The sequence below is a fragment of the Coturnix japonica genome, chromosome 3 (assembly GCF_054131305.1).
Source record: "Coturnix japonica strain WE chromosome 3, WE-NBRP24, whole genome shotgun sequence".
Taxonomy (NCBI): domain Eukaryota; kingdom Metazoa; phylum Chordata; class Aves; order Galliformes; family Phasianidae; genus Coturnix; species Coturnix japonica.
The window spans coordinates 25551919-25578720 of NC_140665.1; the positions used below are offsets into that span (position 1 = coordinate 25551919).

At 42.7% G+C, this 26802-nt stretch overlaps 1 protein-coding gene across 37 annotated transcripts in view; it reads left to right on the plus strand.

Moving 5' to 3' along the window:
• Window positions 1–675: 675 nt before the first annotated feature.
• PPM1B (protein phosphatase, Mg2+/Mn2+ dependent 1B) overlaps window positions 676–26802 on the plus strand; it is a 55417-nt gene continuing 29290 nt past the window's right edge. For 5 of the 37 annotated variants that reach the window (XM_085543097.1, XM_085543078.1, XM_085543068.1 and 2 more), the window contains exons 1-2: window positions 1202–1407; window positions 25173–25317. The gene's annotated coding sequence lies outside the window, so the exon portion shown is untranslated. Of the gene's footprint in view, window positions 752–782; window positions 940–1201; window positions 1408–12856; window positions 13081–15871; window positions 15989–18131; window positions 18230–23087; window positions 23232–25172; window positions 25318–26802 lie in introns of those variants that run through there. The other 32 variants (XM_085543101.1, XM_085543094.1, XM_085543065.1 and 29 more) reach the window with 21 other exon arrangements.

Genomic DNA, 26802 nt, shown 5'->3' on the forward strand with positions numbered 1-26802 from the left:
GCCGCTAACTAAAAACGCTGTGTAAGCTGTGTGCTGACCTCTGCTCCCAAGGCCCACGTACAGCACAGGTGTGTGCTCACAGCAGTGAGGAGGAAGCACTGGATGTGATGGGCTGGGGCTCCTGCATTGCTGCCTTTGCACTGATGGGCACTCAGGTGTGCAGCGGACATCACTCCTTTGACATCTGGCTTATGAGCACTACCCTGCGCCTCACTGCAGCCAGCAGCAGCACCACACAGGGCCGCAGCCCAGCCCGGGAGCCGGTTTCCCCTCCAAGGGTGTCCCCAAGCCCGCTGTGTTACGATGACGAGCATCACATCGCCCCACATCCACATCCACATCCACATCCACATCCACATCCACATCCACATCCACATCCACATCCCCCCCACACACCGCCGGCCTCGAGGGCACAACAGCCCCAACCGCCCCAACCGCCGAGTGCGAGCCCCCGCCCCGCGCCTCCTGATTGGCTGCCGGTGATGTCATGGCCGCACATACGGGCACTGCCCGCCGCCCCCCGGTGCCGCTCACCTTCCTTTCCCGCCCCTCCCGCCACGCGCCCAATCACCGCGCACAGCGCCAGCCGCGCGCTGCGCCTCCGCGGGGACCCGCCGCCCCCGTGGGATTGGCAGCACGGGCAGCCAATAGGAACGAGGCACCGCCGCCAGGGACACGCCCATCTGGAGCGGCAGCGGCCGGGGCGGGAGAGGCCGCGCGAGTGGCGGCGCCGGGAGCCAATGGCCGGCAGGCAAAGCAACGCGGGGGGGGGGAGAGCAGGCGGCGGGGGGAGGGCGCTGGGAGGGGCGAGGCGCGCAGTGCAGCGCCAGGCGGTGCCGGCTGTGCGAGCGGGGCTGCCGGGACAGCTGACGGGGGAACCGGCGGGGAAAGGCAGGCGCGGGGCGCGGCGCCTTGATTGACAGCAGGGGCAGCCAGTAGGTAACGACACGGGGCGCGGCGCCCAATCGGGGAAAGCTCCTCGCCGGGGGCTGCCGGCTGAGCGGCGAACGGATCGGCCAATGGCGGCGCGGCAGGGTAGCGCGAGCGGGCCGGGAGACCAATGGTCGTCCGGGGAGGGCGGGCCGGGTCGAGCGACGGCCGGAGCGGCCAATAGGCGGGGTCGGGGGCGGGCCGGGGGGCGGGTCCCTCCGTTGGCTCCGTGACGTGGGCGTTGAGGAGGGCGGGCCCAGCCGCGGCCTTCGGGACGGGGGCTCCAACATGGCGGCGCTGCTGGCGGCGCTCGGAGTGCGCGAGCGGGCGGCGACCGCGGCCGGCGGCGGGCAGCGCGGGGCGGCTCAGGCCTGAGGCCCAGCCGGGCTACCCCGAGCCGACCTAAGGCGGGTCGGGTTATTGCCGGGCCGCCCGGCGCCCGAACGCCGGGGGACGCCGGCGCTCCTTCGCCGACAGGTAGCGGGGTCGGGGCCCGTTGCGGGGTCGCGGCTTCTCCGGGCCGGCGAACGTGGGGGGGCGGCGGGGTTCGGGAGCGGGCGGTGAGGAGCGGCGGGGCCTCACGCGCGGTGGGGGGGGGCGGCCCGCTCGTCTCGTGTGGGGCCGGCGGGCGGGCAGGGCCTGCTGAGCGCCAGCATCGGGTGGCGGGGAGGTGCCGCGCAGGCCCGGCCTCCGCATCGCCGTGCCCAGCTCCGGGCCGCGCCGCCGCCGGCATCATGGGGGAGGTGAAGTCCGAGCGGGGGCCCGCGGGTCGGGTGCCGGTATCGGGCCCGGTACCGCCAAGATAACGCGGGGAGCGGAGCGGGGCGAGGAAGGGGCGGGTGAGCCGGGCCCGCGCACGTGCATTGGCTGCGCCCGGGGGAGTGGCGGGGCCGCGGCCGGTGTCTGCCCGGGGGCGGTAGCGCGGCCATCGGGTCGGAGCGGGCGGCTGGCGATAGGCCCGGGAACCGCGGGGAGCGGGGGATGCGCGGGGGAGCCGCCGACGAGCCGCCGACACACCCACGGGGGCAGCGCTGCCCGGCGGGTCGAGGGGAAGGGGAAGAAGTTGGCGATCCTGTCGTGGCACCGAGATGGAGGAGTTTGGGGCCGCCGTGTATGGATGTGGGTATGGCTTAGCTGCTGATTATGGCGAGGCGGAGAGTGGGAGTCATTCTGATGGACTGGAGGCAGCTGTGTGTGGGGTAGGCTGAGGGGCATGTTTATAGCTGTGTTTATACTTGGGAGATGCAGATGGTGGGTGAAACCACACGTGTTTAGGGATAGTGGTATGTGAAGGCTTATAAATCTAGCAGTGATAGGTGGACAGTCCTGTGTAGGGTGTGAGAGGTAAAGGGATAAGTTGTGTGGCCTCCGGACGCTGTGGGGGAGGGCAGCTTCGGCTGGTAAGCTGATGCATGGATTTCAGGCATAGAGACAACAGGTTCCTACGGGGTTCTGAACTTGTTTCCTTTGGTGGCTGGCGTGGTTAGCCACAATGTGTGTTACCAGCTGGTATGTGGAAGACACGCATGGTTCTAACTGCATGCATTCAACATTACGCTCTTCTTGTGGGTTAATTGTTTGGGATTACTGTAGATTATGAGGATGTGAGGGTATCTGGCCTCATACTTAGAAGTAGAAGTGAACATCAGGGTCTTTGAAAGATTTCGTTGAGGAAAGAGGGGAATTGGTTGAGTTGGTGGGGATTGCATCTACGGGGTGAAGGTTATGTTAGGCCTTGCGTATACGTGTGTATCAGGGGAACGGTACTGATACAAAAGGGAAACTGGAATTTTCCTGATGCTGAGTTAGTTGGAACTATAGTGTGTGTGGAGAGAGGAGGCAGGCTTTTATTACTGTGAATGTGAAAAGCTGAAGTGGTGGAGGGGATGTTGAACAAAGTGGGTTGGAGTTTCAGCTGTGTCCTGAGCAGGTAGTGGGTGGTGGATGGTCCTGCCTCCCCTCAGCACAATATAGTTGTAACAGGCAGTGGAAACTAAAAGGAATGAATGAAGATGAGGTGATATTACAGGATTAAGGGAGTCTACCAAACGGTCATGAGGTTTCTCTTCAAGGTTCTTTTTTTCCTCCTGCTTTATTTTGTTCTGTTTGTCTCAGTAGCTAAATTGTCCATTGGCTTAGTGTAAACTTGTGCTGAAACAAATGCTTCTAACAGCCTTGGCAGGTGAGCAGCTAACTAAAAGCACCGTGGTACAGACAAGCTCCATGTGTGTGGACTGAGGCTGGGCTGTCTGTGCTTGTGCATTACATAAACCTTTATGCTTATGGTGGCTGTGTGTCAGAGCTACTGGTTGTTGGGCTGTTTGAAGGCTTAGTGCCTGCACATCTGAGGTCCTGAGACCTGTGGAATAGTGAGTTACAGTGGGAAGTTGTCTGGCTCAGGTGGAAATGGAGAAGAATTGCATTTGTGTGTGCTGTGTTCTGTAGGTTTGTGGTAGGGTGAATTACTTGTTTACGCAGCACCTCGTGTTCCTTACAGATGTTTGGAGGAGGTTGTGCTATGGGTTGTGTGGTTTAATTACGGCGCATAGCATCAATATATGGAGATACTGAATTAACATAGTATGGGAAAGGGCTGTATGTAGTGTGAGGCTGCCAGCTGGAAGCCTTACGTGTTTGAAGGATGCGGTTGGAAGACATGGAGGAATTTTGGGTGTTAGTAGGTTGGGGACACTTGTAGTGGCTACAAAGGGCAAAAAAAGAGACAGCAAGCAGGAGGGAAGGTATCTTGACTTGTTCTGAAGGGCAAAGCAATTGAAAGCCATGTGTAGAACCCAGTTTATTTTTATTGGGAGAGCTGTGAGGTGGTCAAGTAAAAATGCAGAAGGTGGAGAAACAAAGTCTCGCCTGTAGTTAAAATGGATTATCCAGGGTGTTTCATCATCACTTGCTTTGAATGACCACTGGATGCTGGGTCATGTCAATGTTTTAGAGGTGATTGCTGGTATGTGCTTCTGACTTGCTTTACTAAGCTTGAAGACCACGCCTTGCATAAATAGAAACCCATCACGATTTAAGTTAAAGCTTGCAGAATCAGCGTGTTTAAACCCGTCTTTTAAGGTACCAAATGTAAAGGACTGCCATTCTCAGGGAAAGTGATTGAGTGTCATTAATATTTCTTAAATACTAACAGGCCTCTTTTTTCTTTTACTCTGTCCCTTGTTGTACTAATTGACTTCTAATATTTGGTTTAGAAAACAAAAACGCTTTGAATTTGAAATATTTGTGTTCTAATCACAAATATCACTATTTGGATCAGCTTTCATCCTCTTCCAATCTGAAAATACAGATTTACTGTGTGGTAGCATCTTGAATCATCATTATAGTAGGAGTGCACAGACATGTCACACAGGCCTGTTGCTGGCTTAGCACGGTGTCAATAGCTGCTCTTTTCTAGTCAGCACCAGGACACAATGAGCTGCTGGTTTTTGTGAGTGCAATGTTCCTAGCCTTGGTAAAAACAATCCGAGTTCTAGACTCAGGGTGTGAATTGTGGACCGTGATTAACAGGTCACGTGTTTCTCTGTGTCCACTTTTTTCCCTCTAATATTGATCACCTCTATCACCTCGTACGCTCTAATTTTTATCTTTTTTCATTTCCTACCATGTTGCTGCACTCCAGTTTCTCTTCATCTCTCTGAGGATAAAGATGCATCCATCAGATCTTGGCCATTCAAGCAGCCCAGCTGCTTTGATCTGAATATTGATTTTCTCAGCAAATTGGAGGAAAGCAATGCTGATTCCTTGAAAAACTGTTCAAGTTCTTGCAACCTATTTCAACGTTTATCACCTTCCTTCTGTGCTTCAGTTACTTGTGTTTGATCATCTGCAGGGTTCGGCTTATGTATGTTCAAGGTGTGAGCTGTCGCATTTCACTTTGTCTTAACTTGTGGTGTGATGTGAGAGATGTTTTATGACACTTAAGGAGTTTAGCCCTGGCTTTCAGTCTGTCTAGTGTGCATGTGATCTTCAGGGAGTTTAACTGCAATATCTGGACGAGGCATTACATTAATTGAAATAAAGAAAGAATCAACCAATGTGAGGCTATAAAAGCTTGGAGAAGAGGAATTGTTTGTATGGACAGTGAAAAACACATCCTTGATGCAAGAGCAAGGATGCTGAGTTTCCAAAAGCAACCAAAACTGTTTTTCTATGATAGATAGAATAGATAGATAGAAGTCAGCTATGTGCCTAACATCTTTCAGGCTGGGGCAGATATCTAGCATGGGAGACATTGAGACAAACAAATCTCTATATTGATTGCTTCTAGTGTGAGAGTTTCAACCATTTGTGTAAGTGTTGTGAGTTGACGAGTGTATAGAACCTCTAGTGTTGGAGGAATGTACCTGAGCAGTATTGTGTGCTAATGCCAAACATAAATTCTTAGGAATTAATTAATGTTGCAAAGAAAACTAGTCTGAGAAGTTTTGCATGAGCTGGAGATGACCTCTTGCGGTTTAGTACTGATCTTCATTTCTTGAGGTGCTGTTGGTGTGGTGAAATGTAAGGGTTGCTAACGAGTGTAGCTTAAGTCTTCTGGCTTTTAGGAGAATTTCCATTGGGAGACAAGGCAGAAAGATGTTTTTAGTGTAGTTGATGATGGAAAAATATTTTTTCATTGAGTTTTCTTTCATATGAACAATGTACCCAGGTGCTTGAATCTATTCCAGGAGGACTTAACCAGAATTCAGCTCTGGAAAATAGCCAGTTCACTTAAGGGTGTTTTGGAGCAGGCTATTGGAGAGCTTGAAGCGGCTCTTTGGTGTGTTTGGTAATGACAAGTTAATGACCACAAACTTCCTATTGGGTAGCAGAGGAAAGCAGCAGTCTGTCCTGGTGGTTTGCAGAGGATTAGTGGATGTTAAGACAAAATATCACCTTCAGTATTTTGGTAACCCCGGTGCAGGAAGTTGACCTTTACTGAATGTAGGGCAAATGTGGTTCTGTGTTGTTAGAGTGTGAACTAACATTTCATCAAGGGGGTAAGGAAATAAAATCATGACTTGTGTAGTAAAGAGGTGATGTTTCATTGTTATTTCTATGATCACTGTGTGTGGTTCAGGCACTACTGCCTTGGCCCATTCTCACCAGTTCTCCTGTCTTATCAAAGCCAGGTATTTCTTGTTCAAAATTCACAACCTTGCATTTAAAATCTTGTGTGCCAAAAGAGAAGCTGGTGACTAGAGAGAATCATCTTAAACGATAGAACTATCTGTAAGGAATTGATATTTGGTCCAAGTGGAAAACTGAAATAAATAGCAATTATAATCCTTTAATATACACAGAAAGAGCTTGTCAGCTTATTCTGAAACTAGAACAACTTTTTTCTTTCTTTCTGGGCAAGTGTGTTGTTTAGGATGATGGGCAAGTGATATAAAGCATTACAGAGCATGTGCCTTGTTTCCTATCCTGAGCTCAAGTGGGGCCACTAATGTGGGTTATTGAATTGTGTTTTCAGTGTTTCTTATAAGGCTGTATGTTACAGTAGATGTAGGTGATAACGAAATGTGTAGATTTTCATGTTTTCAGGTTTAATAGGAAAACTTTCCTAGGTGTATCCCACCAGCTTTTGATAATCGTAACTGTAAAGGAGTGGAGACGAGAGTGGATGAGCGCTGAAACACTTGTGCTATGGTTACTGCAGAAGAAAGGCTCAAATTCCTGGTGTATCTGCCTTAGGCCCAATGAGGTGATGTGTTGGTGGCTCAGGACAAATTACTGCTGCTTGGAGGTCCATTAGATGAGTGGGCTATCTGCCATACTGCTTGTATCATATCAAGCAGTATGCTGTAATTGAAGATGGTCTCTAGAGTGGAATGGTAAGTTATTTGGACCTGGTATATGTAGCATGCCATGTATGCAGTTTGTGTGGTTGTGTTTTAGACTAGTTGTAGTCTGGCTTTGAGTACCAACCAAATACTGCTGGGTGTTAGGTGTTCTCTAGGAGTTTTAGTTGAGTTAAATCTCAGAGGTGTTTTGATCATGTGTTCAGAAACTACTCAGAGGGTGCAAAGTAGAGCACAGTCAATGGGATGACTCAGATTTCCTTGAAGTGCACTACTGGTCCAAATGAAAAGGCTAATGCAGGATGTTCTGATTGAGTCTTGAAGCATCTTAGAGCATTGCAGGGGGTGTTGGGCAGTGCATGGGTCTACATCCTCCATTCTTCTGCCTCTTGAGTCATGTTGGCAGGCCTGTATGCTAAGTAAGGCATTTTGTCTATTTTGACAGGTATCTGAGTCTTTGTTCCCAAATTATTGGCCTTAGTTCTGAGATTATTGTTAACATTACTACTATTAAAACAGCAATACTGGAAAGCAGTTCTTTCATGGCTTTGCTTCAGTTAATCAAGAATGAAATGAGTGTCTGTGAAGCTTGGTTTCCTATGGCTGGTGTCTTGTGGTTGGATTTTTTTGAGTGCAATATTGCAGGTCAGCTCTGGAAGTATTTTCATGTGTTTGGGGCACGTGTAATATATGTGTCCTGCACAGCAAGATGCTCTCAGTGACAAAGCTGAGCTCCTGCTGTACTTGTTCTCGAGAGGCACTAGTTTGGATGGAATGTCTACTTGATCCAGCTATTTATTACCACAAAACTTGCAGAACATGATTATTTGTTGAAGCATTTACTCTTGTGTTAACTTATGAATTGTGGTGAGCCTGAGCAAACTGCTGAGAGAGGGGAACTGGAGCTTGGCTTTCTATGGCTGTATTTGATCTATTCATTCATGGTAACCCTTGCTTTACCTAAAGCCTTTTTACATTTAGCAATGATTTATGTTTCTTCCATAAGAGTTAAAAATTGCTTTATTCTCTCCCTCCGGTGTTTCAAGTTACCCTACTTAGAGGTAGAAAATGGTGCTTCTAACAGTGGCAACTTTTCTAGCAATCTCTACAGCACAGATAAAATTATTGAGGGCATCCAACATACGTATTAAACTGGCCCCAAATGAATGGATGTAAGTTACCTCAGATGTATATTGTAGTCTTTTGTAATGATTTCTATGAAACTGGAGACTAGTAGCGTTCCCTGATACGTAAAGTAGTTCTGGACTGTGAATGAGGGTTGTTTTTAAATGTGTGGTATACTGATGCCTGGAGTACTGCAGGATTTGATTTTGGGGGTGGTAGATGAGTATTTAGAAAGGATTTTGGTTTGTGATCGCTCCTGTGGCCTTGAAAAGCTGCTGAAACCCTCATGTGCTTTGACACTTGTCAGATGAGGAATATACTGTACTTGGGCAATATGGAGTGTGAACTGAATTCAGAGTTTTGTCTTCTTTGTGTAAAAACTGAAGAAATTGTTCCTTTTGGATCTCTTTTAAGTTCATGAGAACTCAAAGCATTTTTGTTTGCTCTAATTTCCCACAGGAATCTCTCCTAGTTGAAAGGTAGTTTATACACAGGTCCTCATGTCACATCGAGTGCTGCTGTAAGCACTGGTTCCTACTCTGGCATCTAGTTTGTTTGATTCACTGTGGGCCATTTGAGAAAGAAATGTTCATAGCTGACTCTTCAAGAAAAGGTTGTATTTCTTTAGTGTGTGTTAGTATGACAAACATGAAGAGCCTTTCTTATTTCAGCTATTGTAATGCTTGAATCCAGACCGAACAATGCAGTTTAGGGACTCACCTAGGTAGTGATCATCTTAGAGATCCTCCATTTTAGGAGGCAGAGAAGCTGTGTCCATCTCAATAGGGCCCTGGTGCACAGAACATTAGGATCTAAGAGCATCTCACTTTGGGTGCTGGGAGGCAGAACTGAAGTGATATGTAAAGGGAGTTAGGTGTCTTGTTGCGGATGAGATTTACAGGCATCTCTAGTAGCAGTGACTGTTATCCAGTGCTTGTAGGGCTGGTACCCACAGGTGTATCAAACCAACTCTTCAGGTGAGCTATTATCTGCTTATTAACTTATGTTTTCTTTGTCTTTACATTTATTTATTTATTTTTTTCCTGGGGACATATCGTAGGAATGAACTTTGTTTCAATTTTTTTTCTTTTTTCTGAATTTATATATATATACATATACTATTTTTTTGAGAAACAAAACCATCTTTATATTACTGACAATGATGGTAAAATATCCCATACTTGGTGTGGGTTTGTCTCCACCTCCTGGTTCCCTTACTGATGGCTTAGGCTGGTGGAAACATTTGAGGTCTGACTTATGTCTAATTATGTTCCTCAGAGGGGTAATTTGTCTGATTGTGGGTAAAACCAGACAAATAGTATTTCTGTACGTAACCAAAACGAAAATGATCTGGTGAAAGCAATAGCTAGAACTAATACAGTTTTTTGGTGAAGCTTATTTCAGAAATCCTCTCCAAGCGTACCATAATTGCATTGCTGTCTAAAGAGGACCTAAAGATTCATTAGCATTGTCATGGAGATGCTTTAATAGGAGCTACCACTTGCCTTGTGAGGCATTTGCCAACCAACCCTTCTTTTGGATGTCTCTTACAACATAAAGAAACTGAAGGCAATTGGAGTGGTACAGAAATGCAAATGTTTCACAGTATTTACTAGGGTCAATATCTGTGCAGTCTCCTCTGCAGGCAAACCTAAGAGAGCTCATCTGTTTGTGAGGAATGGTAAAAGCTCTAGTGCAGTGCTTTTATCTGAAGTAATTATTTAACTTGTGTGTCAGGCAGGATAAAGTAAAAGCCTTGTTAGAGCTTTGCCATAGTAATGATGGTTTTTTCCTACTTTGATATCATACAATTCATTTGACTTCTGTTTTCTGGTTCGTATGCCTCATGCTGAACCATACCTATGCTCTGCTATGTGGGGTCATGTTTTTGTTTGGTTTTAGATTTTTAGTTTTGTTTTTCACTGTGTAAGAGTTAAAACATGATGCAGGCTACACTTGGTTTGAATGCTAATATCTCATTTGTAACTAAATCCAATGGCATGACTTCTCAGTTAAACAAACAAACCTCACCATCTATAGGCCAGAGGAGAGCAACTCCGAAGTACTTAATGATCTCAAAATAGTAGCTGTTGTTAACCATAACCGTTTACTATGTGTTTTTGACCACTCTTTTAGTATTTATCTATTTATTTTAATTTTAAGAGAGAAGAACTGGTGTTAACATAGAATGTCTTGAGTTTTGCAGGAGAAGGGGTAAGGTTAGAGTTTGTCGAAACATCTTCTGCTGACTTTTTCCTGACGTTCATTGAAGTGAGTCTCACTTGAGGAGCCAGAGGGGAAGGAATGAAAGTGCAGCGTTGTTTAGGATTCCTGAAATAAATTCCTGTGCTATTGTTGTCCATGACAGGGAAAAGAATTTACCGTGGTTAGAAAAATGTCATGGGAGAAGTGTTCTGAAACTGTGTTTCTGAAACGCTGTATTAATTTATTCCTGGAAGATATTGTCCTTCAAGAGAGCTGTATATTCAAAGCTGTTTGTGACCCTGATTTTTAATCTAAATAGTTTTCCATCTTTCTGTATATGTGCAAAGGGAATGTAAGGCTCCATCTAGGAAGAACGCTGAGCACTTACTGCTTGGCTTTTTTTCCTTCCCCTGTTGATGTTTCTTTGTTCTGTTTGCGTTTAACAGACAAATATTGTGTGTATGCAGAGGCACAGATAGCAATTCCAGAACTGCAATAACTTTTTTATTGAGAGATTTGTTCAGATATGAAACCTGGTTATGTTGTCGGTTCCACAGAGAAGATGGAGCGAATGTGGAAGTTGTCTTAATGCGTCTTAACATCCTGTCCCTTCTCCATAAGTCTTGTCAGTTTACCACAAGTCTGGTTAAAACAGGAGGCTTGCATAGGAAGCAGATATGACAGCTCAGGTCTGTCATGGATTGTCTTACTTCTTGAAGTAATGTTCCTTGTATGCTCTATTGGAATCTCTGTTCTTTTCTGCTGCTTTCATTTTCAGTGGTCACCTGATGCTGTTACTAGTATATAAACTGTCAGCAAACTTGGGCTACCTGTGAGGGAGCTTTCTTCGCCCTGTAGTTTTTGCTCCAACTTTAGAACTGTCAATTGATTCCACTTAGTGTTTATCCTTTCCTTTTCTACAGTCAAAGCATGATGCTGTTGCCAAATGAGGGAAATAAACGCCATGCATAGGAGGAACTGAAAAGTAATAGGTGCTTTTAGTGCAGGAGTAAACAAAACGACTTTCCAAAGAAACGTAAGTTTACTGAAAACTCCTGCTAATGTAAAGGATGCTGGGGTAGGCAGAGCGCTATCTGCTGTGAAGTATTCCTCATTAATACCTTAACCCTGGGCTGTGTTGTGTGCCCTTTTCATCATGTGAAGGGTTTGTACTGGTGGATAGGCAAGATCTTATTACCAAGTTTTGTTGCTTACTGGTGTTACTTGCTTTGCAGAGCTGTTGTGACTCTTATACCAGCGTGGGTATAAGCAAGCGGAAGTTGAACACTGACTTGTGCACAGCTGGGGAGTGGGAGGAGCTGCTGTATTTTGTTTTCATTCTCTGTCCTTATCACTGTCAACGAGGTTTCTTTGAGCTCTTTTCTTTTTCTCTGTTGTATTCCTTATCGAAAAGGGATTAGGAGTTGGGGGGCGGGAACTTCAATCTGTGCTGCATTTTTCCAAAGTTTTTTCACACTGAATAGCATTTAAAAACAAACATAAACCCAAGTCCTGCAGGTAGAGAAAAATATATTATGGGAATAAATCTCCTCTTATTGTGTGTGTGAGATGTTGTGGAGCTGATAGACTTACATCTCTGATTGAGGAAGCAGAACTTCTAAGAAGGTCTTTTGGTGACTGAAGGAATGTACTTGGATTGAACTGCGCTGTTCCGAGGGGAAAGAGACTGAAGTGATCTCTTGCCTCCTTTTCATTAAAAGAAAAAAGCAATCAAGCTGATTTGATTGCACTGCAAAAGTATAATGCTTTTGAAATGTTACGGCCAGAACAAAAGTAAACTAAGCACAATTAAAAAAATAGCTTGTATGTAATTCAATCAAATCTGTCTTATTTATTATGAGCTTCTTTTAGTTAGTGAATGTTTTGTCCCCTCAGTGGCAGTGCAGGGCATTGGATGTATCTCCTCTCTCGTCAGCCAGGCAGTTCTTATTACTTTGCAGCTGCTTAAAACAGCGGCTGTAATATTTTGGAAGCTTATCTATTACTCAGCTTTATTTTCTTTCAGTTGAGCTTCTTGAAGCAGTTTGCTAAATGAGGATGTGAAAGCAACTGCTAGAGCAAAGGTTGGAGCAGAAGAGTTGCAGGAGTGCTGTCAATTGAGCTTAGCCAGCTTGTTGTGAACCCTGAGATACTGCAGAGGAGTTTCTCTTAAGGTGTACTTAGAACACTGCCTAAGTCCAATGGTTTGGTTACTGTTCAATACTTGATAACCTGTTTTACCAGTGGAAGCTATAAAATTGATTGAAATCCTGATGCATTCTTGACAATTCTAGGTAGTATCTGTTGTCATGTGGCTGTCACTCTGATCTGCTGAAGCAAATAAGTCCAGATAGAAACAGTATCATCAAATATTCTAAATTTAATTCAAATTAAGAATGTGGAGAGAAGGCAGTACTGGAAATCATGTCAACTGTGACAGTGTGAGCAGCGTCACCAGCTGTATTGTGATCCTAAAGTAAAAGAACTTGCCATCAATATTTAATGTTAAAACCTCTATTATATCCTGTGGAAGAAGGGGCAGGCGACTCAGAAAGAGAACAGAAAAGTTTTTAAGATGTGTAGAGAGAAAATCAGAAAGGCAAAAGCCCAGCTTGAAGTCAACCTGGCTGCTGGGGTAAAAAGGAACAAGTAGCTCTTTTACAAGTATATCAGCAGTAAGAGGAGGACTAAGGAGAGCCTTCACTCTTTACTAGATGAGGCTGGGAATGTGATCACTGAGGATGAGGAAAAGGCAGAGGTTCTGAATGCCTTCTTTACGTCTGTCTTTAAAGGTCAGACCAGTTATCCTCAGGGTACTCATCTCTCTGACCTGGTAGTCTTGGATGGGGAACAGACTAAACACCCCACAATTCAGGAAGAAACAGAGACCAACTACTGCAACTGCACTGCCACAAGTCCATGGGGATGGATGAGGTTCACCCAAGAGTGCTGAGGGAGCTGGCAGAGGTGACAGCCGAGCTGCTTGCCATCATCTATCAGCGCTCCTTGTTGACTGGTGAGCTCCCAGAAGACTGGAGGCTTGCCACTGTGTGACTCCAATCTACAAGAGGGATTGTAAGGAGAACTCAAGTACAGGCCTGTTAGCCTGACCTCAGTGCCAGGGAAGGTTATGGAGCAGATTGTCTTGAGGGAGATCATGCAGCAAGTATGGGACAGTGGGGGGGATCAGGTTCAGCCAGCATGGGTTCACAAAGGGCAGGTCCTGCTTGACCAACCTGATCTCCTTCTATGATCTAGGGACCCATCTGGTGGATGAGGGAAATGCTGTTGATGTAGTCTACCTAGACTTCAGCAAAGCCTTTGACACTGTCTCCCACAGTATTCTCCTGCAGAAGCTGCCAGCCTGTGGCTTGGATGGGTACACTATTGGATCTGGCTGGAGGGCCGGATCCTCAGAGGGCCTCTGCTCATCCACTGTGGCAGCAGTATTGTACACTGCTTAATGTGGAGCTGGAGCCTGTTATCTTTCTCTCTGTAAGTTTTGGGGAACTGCATAGGAACTGAAGTATTTTGATTGAAACTTTGGTACTGTCAGCACTGTTATTGACTGCAGTGTGCAGTTACTTGTTGGGCTCTGAGTGCTTTTGCTTTTGTTTCCAGGAGTTCCTGAATTAGTTCATGTTCAGAGGTTACATTGAAATGAATTTGCTTGCAGTGTGTTATGGAAGAAAGCCAAATAATCTGAGAAGATGTACGCAATCTGAATTTCAGATATTCTTCCTAATACTTGTAATAAAACATACTTAGGTTTTCTTGACCACTTGCTGTTCTTTGCAGCTCCTCTTGTTCTTCCCTTCTTCTGCCACCAATTTCTATTATGTATTTCCAGTGGAGTTATGAATACCAAATTTTTCCTCTTCTAACCTCAGCTGTTATTATCTCATTGCCAAATACCTTGAGAAGTAGCTGGAAACTTCATTGCTTGGTGACAGTGTTCAGTTTGTAGAAATGTGCCTGTCTCTGTGCATTGAATTCTTACATTTGGACAGATTTGAATTGTGAAAATTATTTGAGCTTAGAGACTGATTTTTTGAGACATCATTTCTGTGTTGTATAAAAAAGCTTTCTCTTCTGTGTTCTAAAAATGTTAAATACTGCTTTATTTTGATAACATTATAAATTAGTAGTTTGTCAACCTTCAGCAGGTTTGTGGTGTACGTGCAGCAACGCAGCTCAAAGGCTGGGTGCCCATTTAGAGATACTCAGCCTAGAAGAGTGGGCCTCTAGGAGCCTAAGACATGTGCCAAACCTTGCTTGTAGAATGGGAAACACTCCCACAGTGTTGCAGGCTGGTGGCTGGCTGGGTTAGACCTCTGCTAAGAAAGAGCTGTATCTGCAAGTCAGATAGGGATGAAAACTGTCAGCTTTGTTCCTCTTCACGTGATGTTATGTTCCCAAGGCTGCATTTGTAACTCTATTTTGGTTTTGGTTCCCTGGAAGAGTGGATCTCCAAAGCCTTGATACCACGAAGATGGAGCTAATCTCTTTACTGAGAAGTACAATGGGAAAATGAGACAGGGTCGTAAATTGAGAATGTCATTGCCCTTGTAGAGATCTTTAAGACCTGAGTAGGTAAAGCCCTAAGCAACTCGGCTTTGACTGCACTTTGAGAAGGTGATTTACCTGGAAAACCTCCTAGGTCCCTTCCAACTCAAATTTCTGTGAAGTATCGCTTCTGGCTGAGACTTCAGTTTCATTTGGAAGCATGTATTTCTAGTGCCCCTAAATAAAAGGACTAGGGTATGATCAACTACTCATGTGCACTGTTTCTGTAGTTACTTGTAATCTCTGACTATTGGGTAAGCACTGAATGGACAAAGTGCATTCTTTAAATAACAACATTTAATCAAAGGAAGAAATGAAAACTACCCTTGTTCAAGTTGTTCTAGAACTTTATAATGGCTGATATGTTTTATCTCTCACTTGCCTTCATCTATTACTCTGAACCTTGAAGTAAAGCTGAGCAATATGTGGAACGGTTGTTCTTTGAAGTTTCTTGTAGAAGAAACAACAACAGTTTTGCTAATATTGATTCAGTTCCCTCTTTGTCCAGGCTTATAAAAAGAAACTGTCAACTAAATGCTGTATGTGGATGATTTGAAAGTGGAAGGCTTTAGCTGGACCCAAGCTACTGAGGTTACATACTAGTAACTAGGCATGGTGGGCTTAACTGTGATATCCTGGCTCTTGAGTGTGTGAGAAAAGTGGCTTCGCTTCTTAATATCATTTTGCTTTTATAAAAAATGGTAGCTAGCGACAGGCTTCTTTGACGTAGTTTCTGTAGATGAGATTAAGTTTGAATCCCGACTATAGGTCTCCTTTTGACTCCAGTGTCCATGTGTGCTCTTGTGAATGGTTGCATCAATAAGCTGTGCTTTTCTATCTTCTTCTCCCTAAATATGCATGAATACATGTAACCCAGTGCAGACTTTCTCTGTTATGCGGTTGCTTTTATTCTTGGTTTATAAGTAGATTTGTGTGCACCTATTTTTGAAGGTAGTTCAAACAACAGTGGATTTTTTGGCAGGTAGTGTCCATTGAGTGCTTTAGCTTATATCACCTTATGCCTTTTGTCTCTAACAAATGAAGGACACTCCTGTAACCTGTTTCTGCGTTACCTCAAACAAGTACGATCCTCTTTACTAACTTGACCACTTCCAGTTCATGTATTTTCTTGATACCAGTCAAAAACTTGCTATAAAGCAGCTCTTGAGCTATGGGTTATGTTGGATAATGTGTTGAACTAGAAAAGAAATTGGTCAATTATTCCATCTTCCTAATTTCAGACTTACAGGCTCTTCTGCTTTATTCACCTTCTAACATACAAGGAAGAGTCTCTAAACTGAATCTTTATCAGAAGCACAAAGATTTGGAAGAAATGTGATTTTTGCTCTGCATTCAAGGTAAGACTTTCAAAATTGCCCGTGTCCAGATGGCAAAAAGCATGGATATCAAAGCTTGTGAAATGGAGCTACTTCTCATCTGTCAGCTTTCTTGTGCATTATACTTAGCCTGAAGCATATTATGAATATTTACTAAGTATTAAATGCTGCATAATTCTTAGGATGTGTGCTGTGATGAGGTGCATATAATCTAGCTGCGTCTGCATCCTTCCACTAAAACAGTTAACCAAGTTGGTACTCATAACTAATGTATACCATATCTTTTGAGTAGCATAGATGTTCATACTTGTAAAACTCATATACTAATTTGCATGATACGAGATGGAATGTCTTCATAAATTGCATCAGTAACTATATTTGGTTTACTTTATAGTCCCATGCTCATCTAGTTGGAATTTGTCTTGAATGTAGTTACAGCTGGAGTGCTGTGCCCGGTCTATTTCGAAGCATCAGGGTATAGTTGGGGAATCAGAGGGTAGGATTGTTTCATTTCTAAAGGAGTGGTAGATGTGTTTCTTTCAGTAAAGCCATTGCTTCAAGCATCTGTGCAGTTGTCATCTCTCTGCAAATCTGAGCACTAATGGAGTGGTAGGACTCATTAGAATTACGTAGCAGTGATGCTGTTGCCTTCAGCTGTCATTCACAGATTAAGAAAACATTGAATAAAATGTTTGTTCTATCATTCCCAGCCTCCAAGGGAAGTGCGAAGAGTCTAACTAGGTTTGGGGTGATTAAATCCATAGCCCAGCTTGTAATTCTTCTTTATTTCCCAGACTTGGGGAATATATTGGTGGGCTACACTATTGACTAGATCATGTATGCTGTTTACCAAAGGAAAAGCTGAGTATGTGCTTCATAAAAATGGAAACACGTTGATATGCCTCGCAGACAGCAGGTTGTTTGAGGAGGTGAATATAAGGGCATGGTATCCAGCCATAAAACAGATGGTGGAGAATTTCATGTGGAGTCAGAAGGACAGGAGGTGTTTTGGGGACTGTGAAGTGCAAGTTGCAGCGCAAGTGCAATGTAGGCAGCTGGTTACCTGGCGCTGTAGCCCTTGTGGGGTTGAGGGAGGCTACTGACACTGGCACTTAATGTCCTGAATTCAGCACTTACTTGAAGGTTCTGATCATCAGTAGGCTTCTATTCACATTGCTGTCTTTTATTTGTTGTTTCTTTGTGGCTGTGGGTTTCCTAATAGTTTTTACTGAATTACCTGCATAATCCCCAAGCTTGTTTGCTTAGCTTTCAAACAGCTACATTCATTGAGTTCTTTGTTATCATTCTGCAAAGGCTTGAATACTTAAGAGTATCCCTTTGTGAACTCTGCTTATTTTTTTAGTATGCTTTTATAGATACTAGGTATAATTGTCTGGACTAAACCAAGTTGAGCATAACATATTTTAAAGTGATGAGACTAAGATGGGAGCTTTGAAAGTTTCAGGTTACATCACTTTAAGGCATCTTGACATGTTGCCTGTCTTCACCCTCTCCGCAGTTAATGTGTTCTCTTAGGCATCTCGGTGTGAAGATGATGTACCCATTACCATTCACTTTCTGCAAGGGAATGCCTTGCAGCCAGCAGTGTGTAGGAGCAGTAACCTTCTGTGGAGTTGGAGATGGTGTCCTAATCTGTTATCCAGAACTGCCTGCAACTGATGACTGACCTGATGAATGGCATAGAAGAAGTGTTGAATTATTAACATGCTTGCTTCTCAGAATCTTTTTTCCTGTCGTGTCTATGTAGACCTATTGAAACTGCATTGACTGCTTGTAAGCCCTTGAGCACCATCTCTAGTGCTGATTTTTTATTTTTTTAATCTGGCATGGTCATTTTGCATGGTAGGTTTTAACATTCTCATTGCTAAAACTGCCCTTTGAATTTTTGCAGGTATGTTTCAACATGTACTGTAGTACTTAAATAGTGGCAAAATTAAAACAGTTGTTGCCTCGATATATCTGAAACTTCAGCATTTAAATATTATGTCAATTGGAAGTATTTAAACTGTATTGATTTAAAAGCCAGTCGAGCTGATTTTTATTGTCAAACTGAAGTTGCAGTAGTAATTGGACAAAGCAATTGGAGTATTTAAAGTTGTGAGTTGCCAAATGGCTGCTTCTTGCCAAGTACTCCTCTGTTTAGATGACAAGTGAAGCAGTTCAGATAGCCTCAATGCAGACACCTGAAAAAGATTCCATGTGTCCAGGCAACGATATTGGAGACTGCTGCCAGAAGAAAAGGTAATGGAAATTTGCTTCACTCTGCAGATCCTAGAGATAGTAATTTTTTAATTGTCAGTTTTTTTTCTTAGAAAGCTTATTTAATATGTTAAGAAAAGAAAAAAGTAGAGCATGACATAGAAGTGCAGGGAGCAGTACTGTGTTTCTGTCACAGACAAACCATCTGTGATCTAAAACCCAACACATACTGTGGATCGAGTGGGATATATCTTGTGATTACAAGTGTAATGATCATGCTGGAGTATACGAGTATATCGTTTCATATCTTATACAATCAGCTGCTTCTCATAAGAATCTGATTATAACCGACTTCTTAAATATGCTTTGAGATGTTCCTCATTTGAAGCGATCCACTTAAATGGGTTAAATCAGCAAGGTGCTTAATCTGTTTTGGTGGAGAGAGAGCGTGGCATCTTTCTAGGCAGAAAAAACAATCTGAAATGTTTAAAGTCTTTGCATTTCTAAGAGCTTTGTCGCTTACGCTCATACAGTAGTGTTAATGAAGTAGTTCTGCTAATAGGTATTAAACATTTATTGGTGTGGAGGAGTCTGATGGGGGGAAAAAGCATGAGGCTCTAAAACTGACTGCAGTGCAAACATAACTATATTTTTATGATTCCTATTCGAGGGCATCGGTTTCTATATTAAGGTGCTGAATTTGATTTTACTACTTTTGCAAGATTAATACGTGTGGGTGGGCTTTTAATTGATGGAACAGATGTTTGAACGCTCATTCCTAGTTTTCTGCTTTGCAGTAAGTACTAAAGCATGTATTGCATATTAAGTGTTAATATATAATGTTGTATGTTAGTGATTTGAATGTTCTCATGGTTTCGCAATGGTGTTGAGTGACCTTTGTGTTTAAATCCTTTTGTACATAAACCTGGAAGCGGTAATGGGATGAAGAAAGCCACAAATAGATTCAAATGGTTAAGTACTGTGGCAGGGAATTTGTTCTTCCTGTAACAGGAACGTCAGCAGCGTTCAGGCTGTTTCTTAGCTGCTCTGATGGCTCAGCTCTAGTTCACTTGTTTGTGAACACACACCCTCAGAAGATGAGGGCAGAATATGGACATCACTTGTGCTCTTGTAGAGAGGGGAGTCCTCCCTGTAACTGACAGTATTGTATATATTTAAGGAAAAAGCCACTCAAAGTCCCTTGTAAATCCAATACATTTATTTTTCTCATTGTCAATCACATCAACACAAGTGAATTTTAGCTGTGTTTTCTTTATGTGGTGCTGAGGGATTGTTATATTCCAATCTTCTTGCTCATTTCTCACTCTACTTTGTGAATTTTGAGTTCTCCTAAGTATTGGTGTACTTACATTGCCTGTTAAGGCTGTGTGTGTTATACATGTAAGGTGGGAAAAGAAGGATTCACCATCAAGATTATAATTATAATGGCTTAATTCCCCAGCAGTCAAAATGGGATGGGATATCTTGTATGGGATATTTGTGCAGCATGCAGGATCTACACAGAAAGATTTGTTGTAAAAACAGTGTAAACTTTTACTGAGGGGTGCAGTGAGAATATAAACTGTGATATTGAAGATAAATAATTACTATTTAGTAAGTACTATTACTGCGGTGGTTACAGTGGCCAGATTTCACTCCAGGGCTTTCTCACTCTCACTGCATTGCTAGCCACTGAGTTAGTGAGATTCTCTATTCAGATAGTAATTTAGTTTTGGGAGCTGTAGTTGTTCTCTGGCTTAAAAATAGCTGAAGGTTGTTCATTGATGAATTAATCACTGTGGTTTTTTGCAGTGTGTTCTTACACTTTGTGAGCATTTCCTGTGAAATGTTATTAATCCTTAATATTAAATAACTGTCCGGCTTGCTGACTGTATCTTACAGCTAGAGCATCTTTGCAGCTCACCTTTTGAATCCTAGCAATAAGACAATTATGTCAGGTTTCTATACCTCTTGATCCTACCATATTTTGAAGCCCATAACAGGGAGATTTCTTTATTATCCAAATGCGTGTAGTTAATACAGAATCAAATCAAGCTGAAATTTGTTGCTTTGTTTTTGTTTTTTCCCTCTGAAAATTGCTGCTGTAAGAGTTCTTCATGGCCTTAAGATATTTCCTTGAATGGCTTAGCAAGAAAGGGCCGAGCTGTTTCTGTTTCATAATCAACAGTTTTTATTCCCAAGTTTACTTCAGGATTTGAATAATGCTGTAGTTTACTTACAGCTTGCTTTTCTGCCGGGGGAAGACATGACAAACTCTGGATGTTCTTTTTATATTGCTGTAGTAGCTAGAATGGGTGAGACATGCCACTTTTGTGCATAGCGAGGAGTGGTTTAGGGCCCAGAGGACTTTTAAATGGGTAGATGTACTTGGTAATGCTCTCAGATGACACATGTGGCGCCTGCTCTCTCAGAGTGTTTGACCAGTGCTCAGGCTGTGATTTCTACTTATTTGAAGCAGGTGGATGTTCACAGAGTTGCAGTCCATCCACCTGCAGTGACTGTATGTTTTTAAACATTGATCTGAAGGCCAGTTGCTTGCAGAAGCCACAAATAGGTGGATAGCTTCAAACTGACTCATTACTGCCGATCAACCTCCCTAGCAATATGGTAATAAATTTGCCTCGTGGGGATACACCATAGCAATGTGTTCTCAAGACAGACACTTCGCTAAGGGTAAACATGATTCTTAACGCTGCCTGTGCAAATTGCTGTGGCTGAGCTGGGGCTTGGGATCCCCATCAGGAAGATGGATGTTTGCAGACATTTTTTCAATTGCCTTTGAAATTATAAGTAAATAGATTCAGCTTCGAATTGCAACAGTACGAACATGTTTTCTGTCTGTTATTCCTGAATTGCAATGGGTGACACAGTGCATACCTAGAACTTAAACTACATCTGTAATGCAGGATATAGCACCAACCGAGACTCCTCTAAACTGTTTTCTTGCATGTCCTAGAAACCCCAATAAATGTGTTGACTCATAGAATTCTGCTACTTCTGATTATTCTTGGTGGATTAGAGCTTTTTAATGGAAGTGTACTAGCATATAAATGTGATAAATCTTTTAACTCTTGAAGATCATCTGTTTTCTTTAATCTGACAAATACTTGACAATGAAGGCTTTTATTCTTCAGTATTTTTACTGAAATGTGTTAGATGGTCTTTTTCCCGAGCGTTTCCAAAACTGGATGTTTGAAAAGCTGTTCCAGCGCAGGTGAATGTAGATTGTGTACTCACAGTTTTAGCAAGGATGACTTTCACTGTTTGTTCTTCTGCTTGTATCATTCAGCAGAGTTTGAGTTAGACAGTGACAAGCCGAACTGTCTCCTTCAGGCATTCCCTTATAGAAGCATAACCATCCCTGTGGCTGAGCAGCTGGGATTAATGTGGAAACAAGGATGAGCTGCTGAGAGCACATATTACTTGAGCTGCCACTGTTGCCAAGAAATCTGTAGCCATAATGTCAATTAAGTGATGTAAAACTTTCCCAGAAGACAATTAGAGAATTTTGGAATGAAAGATTTGGCTTATAAATGTGTATCAAAGATTTGCAGAAAGCAGTTCAGAATAGCTTTTGTAACTATCTTCTGTGTGTATCAAAAGCAGTGTGGGTTTCCAATGCTGTAAATGAGCCCACTGAAGTAATACGTAAGTGTGGGCCTTGCTAGAACACTGAGCAGTACTGAGCCTTGCTCAGCTTTTGACCAGTGTAAAACATTGTGCTAATCGTGTGTTGTTCTCATTGTAAATTCAGACTTGATTGGTTCAAATGATTAACTTGCAATTAAAATTTTGAACAGCCAGCTTCAAACTGCTGATCTAAATATTCACCAGAACCTTGAGCAAATTCGTTTCAAGACTTCTGCATTGCAGAACAAACAACAACCCTAGAAGTTTACTTCTAAAATGCATTGAAAAGTTAACGCCATAGTTTTTGCAAAACCTGGATATTGGTTTAATTGCAGAAAGCTCGATGCATTAATAAAACAGTTCAAGTTTTTGCTCAGCTTTGATTCACGATGTTGCTGTGTAGAAGCAGGAATCACTCAGCAAATGCAGAGAAGATTCATCATTCTCTTATAAAGTCTGAGCAGCTTCCTCTGTAGGGTGAAAGTTGTACCTTGCCTCAAGTGACAGCACACTTGCAAACTCCTGCTCCTGGCTTTTGTTTGTAGGTTAACAAGGAACTACTGCTTGAACTTGCACAACCAGTTCACTCCCTTGGCGGATGTTCTTATTTTACTGTGAAATCAGGTAGCCTAATACCTATATGAAGAGAGGGATGGAGTGTTGTACATTTACCGTATGTTTACAACATGCTGCTAAGAAATTCTGGTGTACTGGCAAACCTGCACTGGGCTTTCAGTGTTGCTCTTTTCCTTCTCCCCCTGGCATCTCCTCCTTCTGTAATACCTCTTACTAACTTCTCCATGACCCACGGTTTTTAGGGTTGGTATCAGCAGTGGTAGTATTTGATACCATAAGGTCGGGTATAACACATGAGATTTCACTTTGTTCTTATTGGTGGTGAGGTGGAGTGGGTTGGCTGGTTTATTTTAAAGCCTCAGTGATGTGATTGTCCTTAAAAGGTCAGAGTTGTTGCTGGTTGTTAAACAGAATAAAAGTAGTATTTCTTTGACCAGAGCTGGACGTTTGCAAAGGACCTGGATGGTGTGGTGGTTTTTGCTTCTTTTAGTGTTAGGATTTATCTTGAGGTTCATTAGTGCTTTGCTGCCAAGTTTAGTTAATACGTGTAGTTACCAGAAAGACAAGTATGTGAGCTTCCGTAAGCTGGTAGGGATCTTCACATTTCTCAGGTCTCTTGCCTAGAGAGTTTTTTTAACGTGCTTGTTGTTGAATGTTGGTTTTAATTTTTTAGCAGTGACGGGAGTTGCACTTGATCCTCGTGGTCCCTTCCAACTTGGGATATTCTGTGATTCTGTGGTTTACTTGCGATGCTTTTGGCTGTTGCTTCCATCTGAAGAAAACACTTTTAACGTGGTGAAATGAAGCATATTCAGGGGTAAGATACTCTTAGCTCAAAATGGCTCTCTTGGAATCCATCATAACGTAAGCAGTCTGTCTCCAGGCTAGATGTCACCCTCGTCTAATGAATGTTCTCGCATCCTCTTAGAGTAGCACTGGGAGGAGTGAAGCCTTTTGCTTCTGGGAAGCATAGAGCTTGTATTTGTCTGCTTCTGTGAGTCAGCCCCTTTCAGAGGCGACAGGAGCAGCATTAGAAGGACTGAGATTGTTGAGCACCTCATCATGTAAGCGTCCTCTGGCCTCCTGGTTAAGGAGATGTGGAGGTGGGACGCTGTGTGAAGGGAGCTGCCTTGTGGCTGTGTGTTTGGTGGCGTGACCCCAGTGGCTGGTGTACTTAGGGAGAGCGAGCCATGCTGTTTCCTGCAGCTTTGTCAATCTGTGCCTTTTGTTCAGATGGTTTTTTTTGTTTGTTTGTTTGTTGTTCTGAAGTCCTCAGGTATGGAAACAACTTTTCTTTGCTGGTGAATTTTGTAACTTATGAGGGAAAGACTTTTGCAGATAATCCAGTGCAGTGATTTAGAATATTTGCTATCTAGTTCTTTCAAAACACTTCTTCAGAGTTCATTAACGATTTAGTGGATGCTGTTTAAGTCATAGTTTCACAGTACTCAGAACAAATCTGCACAGGCAGCAGCTGCTGGTTCTGCTTTTCTGGCCCTGGCACTTGCCTGAAATGCGTTTTCTAAGATGGTTTAGAGGACTAAACTGGCAGAAGATAATTGACTTTTTCTGGCTTAGTTTGATTCATTGAAGCATCCATCTTGTGGTGCCTAGAGAGAGAATGCTGGGGAAAACAGGGCATGCAGCAGCGTGACATTATGTGCATTGAACTATCTGAAACCTTACGGTTCTTCCAACAGCAGCAAAGTATTCCCTCTTTTGTGCAGCTTCTTGCTTATGAGTATAAAGAAAACAGGCACTTTGGATGGCTGAAAAACACTATTTGCTGTTTTGAAGAGGCAAACCATAATGAAATGTTGTCATAGCTCCATTCTTCAGTCAATATCCTTAAAGTCAAAGCCTGCCGTATGTCCCCTTTATGCCTCATTCAGCTCAGCAGAGATGTAATCAGTTTATCATCGTCAGTGTTACCATAAAGCTTGCTTTTCCCTTATTCCCCAGACAAAGCTGGCTGCCAGCCAGAGTTCTTCCTGCAGTAGTTCCTTCTACCAGTGTACTGTCACAATAACTTGTGCAAGATGGGCGATTTGTGAGATTAAATATGTAGTTTCTGATCTATAAAGGAACTTGGTTGTTCGCATCCTATTGAAAATGATGGGTTAGATGCCCAGGTGCTTGTGCAGATATGTACATCTGAACTGTTGGTTACCTGTTAGATTTGTGTTTTAAGTTTAATTTATGATTGGTTTTATTGAAACTACTTTAAAGACGTATCCTGATTATTTCTTCAGATGAGCTGTTGTACTTTGAAAGAAAAGCAGTAAGCTTCAGCTGTGAAACTACTGTGCATTTTAACATCTAAGCAATCCTAGTAAAGAGTTGGCAAGTAAGACATGCTACACTTGATGGATTTCACTTTTGTCAAACTGTCTACTTGGCCACTTAAGCAGGTGAATAAAATCAAGTAAATAGCACTTGTGTTAGCAGGTATGCAAAAGCTGTTCCTTTTGTAACACAATTAAGGGAACTGAATGTCAGGTAGTAGGCTAGATGGCTTTTAAAGTGCTGCCTTGTGCTGGTGAAGGAAAATGGAGACAAAAATCTGATTTGATTTTTTTGTTGTCGGTATGAATCCTTAATACGGTGTTTAGAGTGTACTGAAGGATCTCATGACAGCCAGACATAGCTTTAGTTCAAGCTCTTCTGTTTTTCAGGAATGCTGCTTTTTCCTAAATTTATGTACAAATCTGTTGTGTACCATCTGGAGTAGCTAACTACTTCCTTTGTTTCTTTCTAGGAAATACCAAAATAAAGCAGATGTTGTGTCCCGTACTGTTATCTCAAGGTTTTGCAAGTCATTCTGTTATGTGCTCCTTGGCAGCAGGGATGTAAACTAATTCTTTCAACACTGAACTAGAACCTTGACAAGGTTGTGATTACAGGTAAGAACAAATTCTGCCTCTTAGAAATTCATGGAAGAGTAAAATCACTTGGAACTGCATTTTAATTTGTAGCTTTTATTTGACTGAGACTTTCTCATAAATTTGGGAACAGATTGGGTTAAAGAATGTGGGGTTTTTCTGCCTTTAATTGCATTTGATACTTTCTTAATCTTATTTTAAATCAGAAACCAAAACATTTTCACTGTAAATTTTCAGTAAGCTCATTTAAGCTTATTTTTACAGTGAAAATGTTTTGGTTTCCAATTTCCCATCCTGACTTTATCTGTCAGACTGAAAAGTGGTGGCAATAACTCTTGTCCCACTACTGAGTAACTATCTTTTCCACCTGTAGGTGGGGAACTAAAAATCCGTGCTCTTTTATTTTGATTTCTTTTTAGAAAGGGTAAATTAAATGCTACAGAACTGTGTGAATTAAGAGAAAGCAGAAAAACACACAGAAAAAATGTCAAACTTCATGTTTTATTTATTTCTGAATAATTCTGTGTTTAAACAAGGAATACCTGTTTTCATGACTGTCCATGAAATTGCTTTATTGCATATGCTGGATCTGCAGAATTATGATGGAATTAAAACCTTTTGGTCTCGATTTCACGTTCTGGTGTCTCTGACAGGATGAGTCGTTTGCCTTAAAGTTGTTTCCTTAGACTGTAGCGGCAGGAGCACTGCAGTGGTGGAATGTTGATTTCAGGCAGTCTAATATGTCGTGCTCTAATATGTTGTGTTCTGCTGTTCTAATGAAAGGAAGGTTCAACTGTTTTTGGTTTTGGATATGCTTTGGTGTGTGTTTGTTGTTATAGTTCAGTGTTTGTAATGTAATTCACGGTGATGTAACAGATTTAGAAAAGGCACAGATCTTACAATGCCACAGACTATATTTAAAGATATAGATATTTATATTAGCTGTATGTTAGCTCTCTTTCTTTGAAATTTTACATACTATTTCTTTAATAAAAACCTGTCTGGTGGTATTTTGAGAAGGTGCAAAGTTTAATTAAACTCATAAAACAGCTGGTTCTCTGTTGAGCTTAGAGAAGCAGCAATAAAAAGACTGTGTGGAAGTACCTAAACTCTCTTCAGGGCAGGATCAGTTCTATACTAGGTCAGGGCATTCACGCATCCAAAAGCTACGCATCTACTTCTGCTTTGAATAGTCTACAGGAAGCATGACTCAGTGTAAGCAAATGAGAGCAATTTCAGTAAATGTGGGATATAAGTCTTATTAGCAAACCTACAGTAGTATGATCATTAGGAAGAAAGCAAAGAGCAGTCCACTGGGTGGTATGATGATGCCACAGCTTGTTGTGGAGTTTCTGTCAAGGGCAAAAAGTGATTTAAGTGTTGAAAAGCTTAAACTGGTCATATCTGATTTAACCATCTCACTCAGGTTCCTGTGCACTAAACTCCTACTTCAGGATGGCACAAGGAAATGGGTATTTGTTTGCACAGAGCTGTATCATGGCTTTC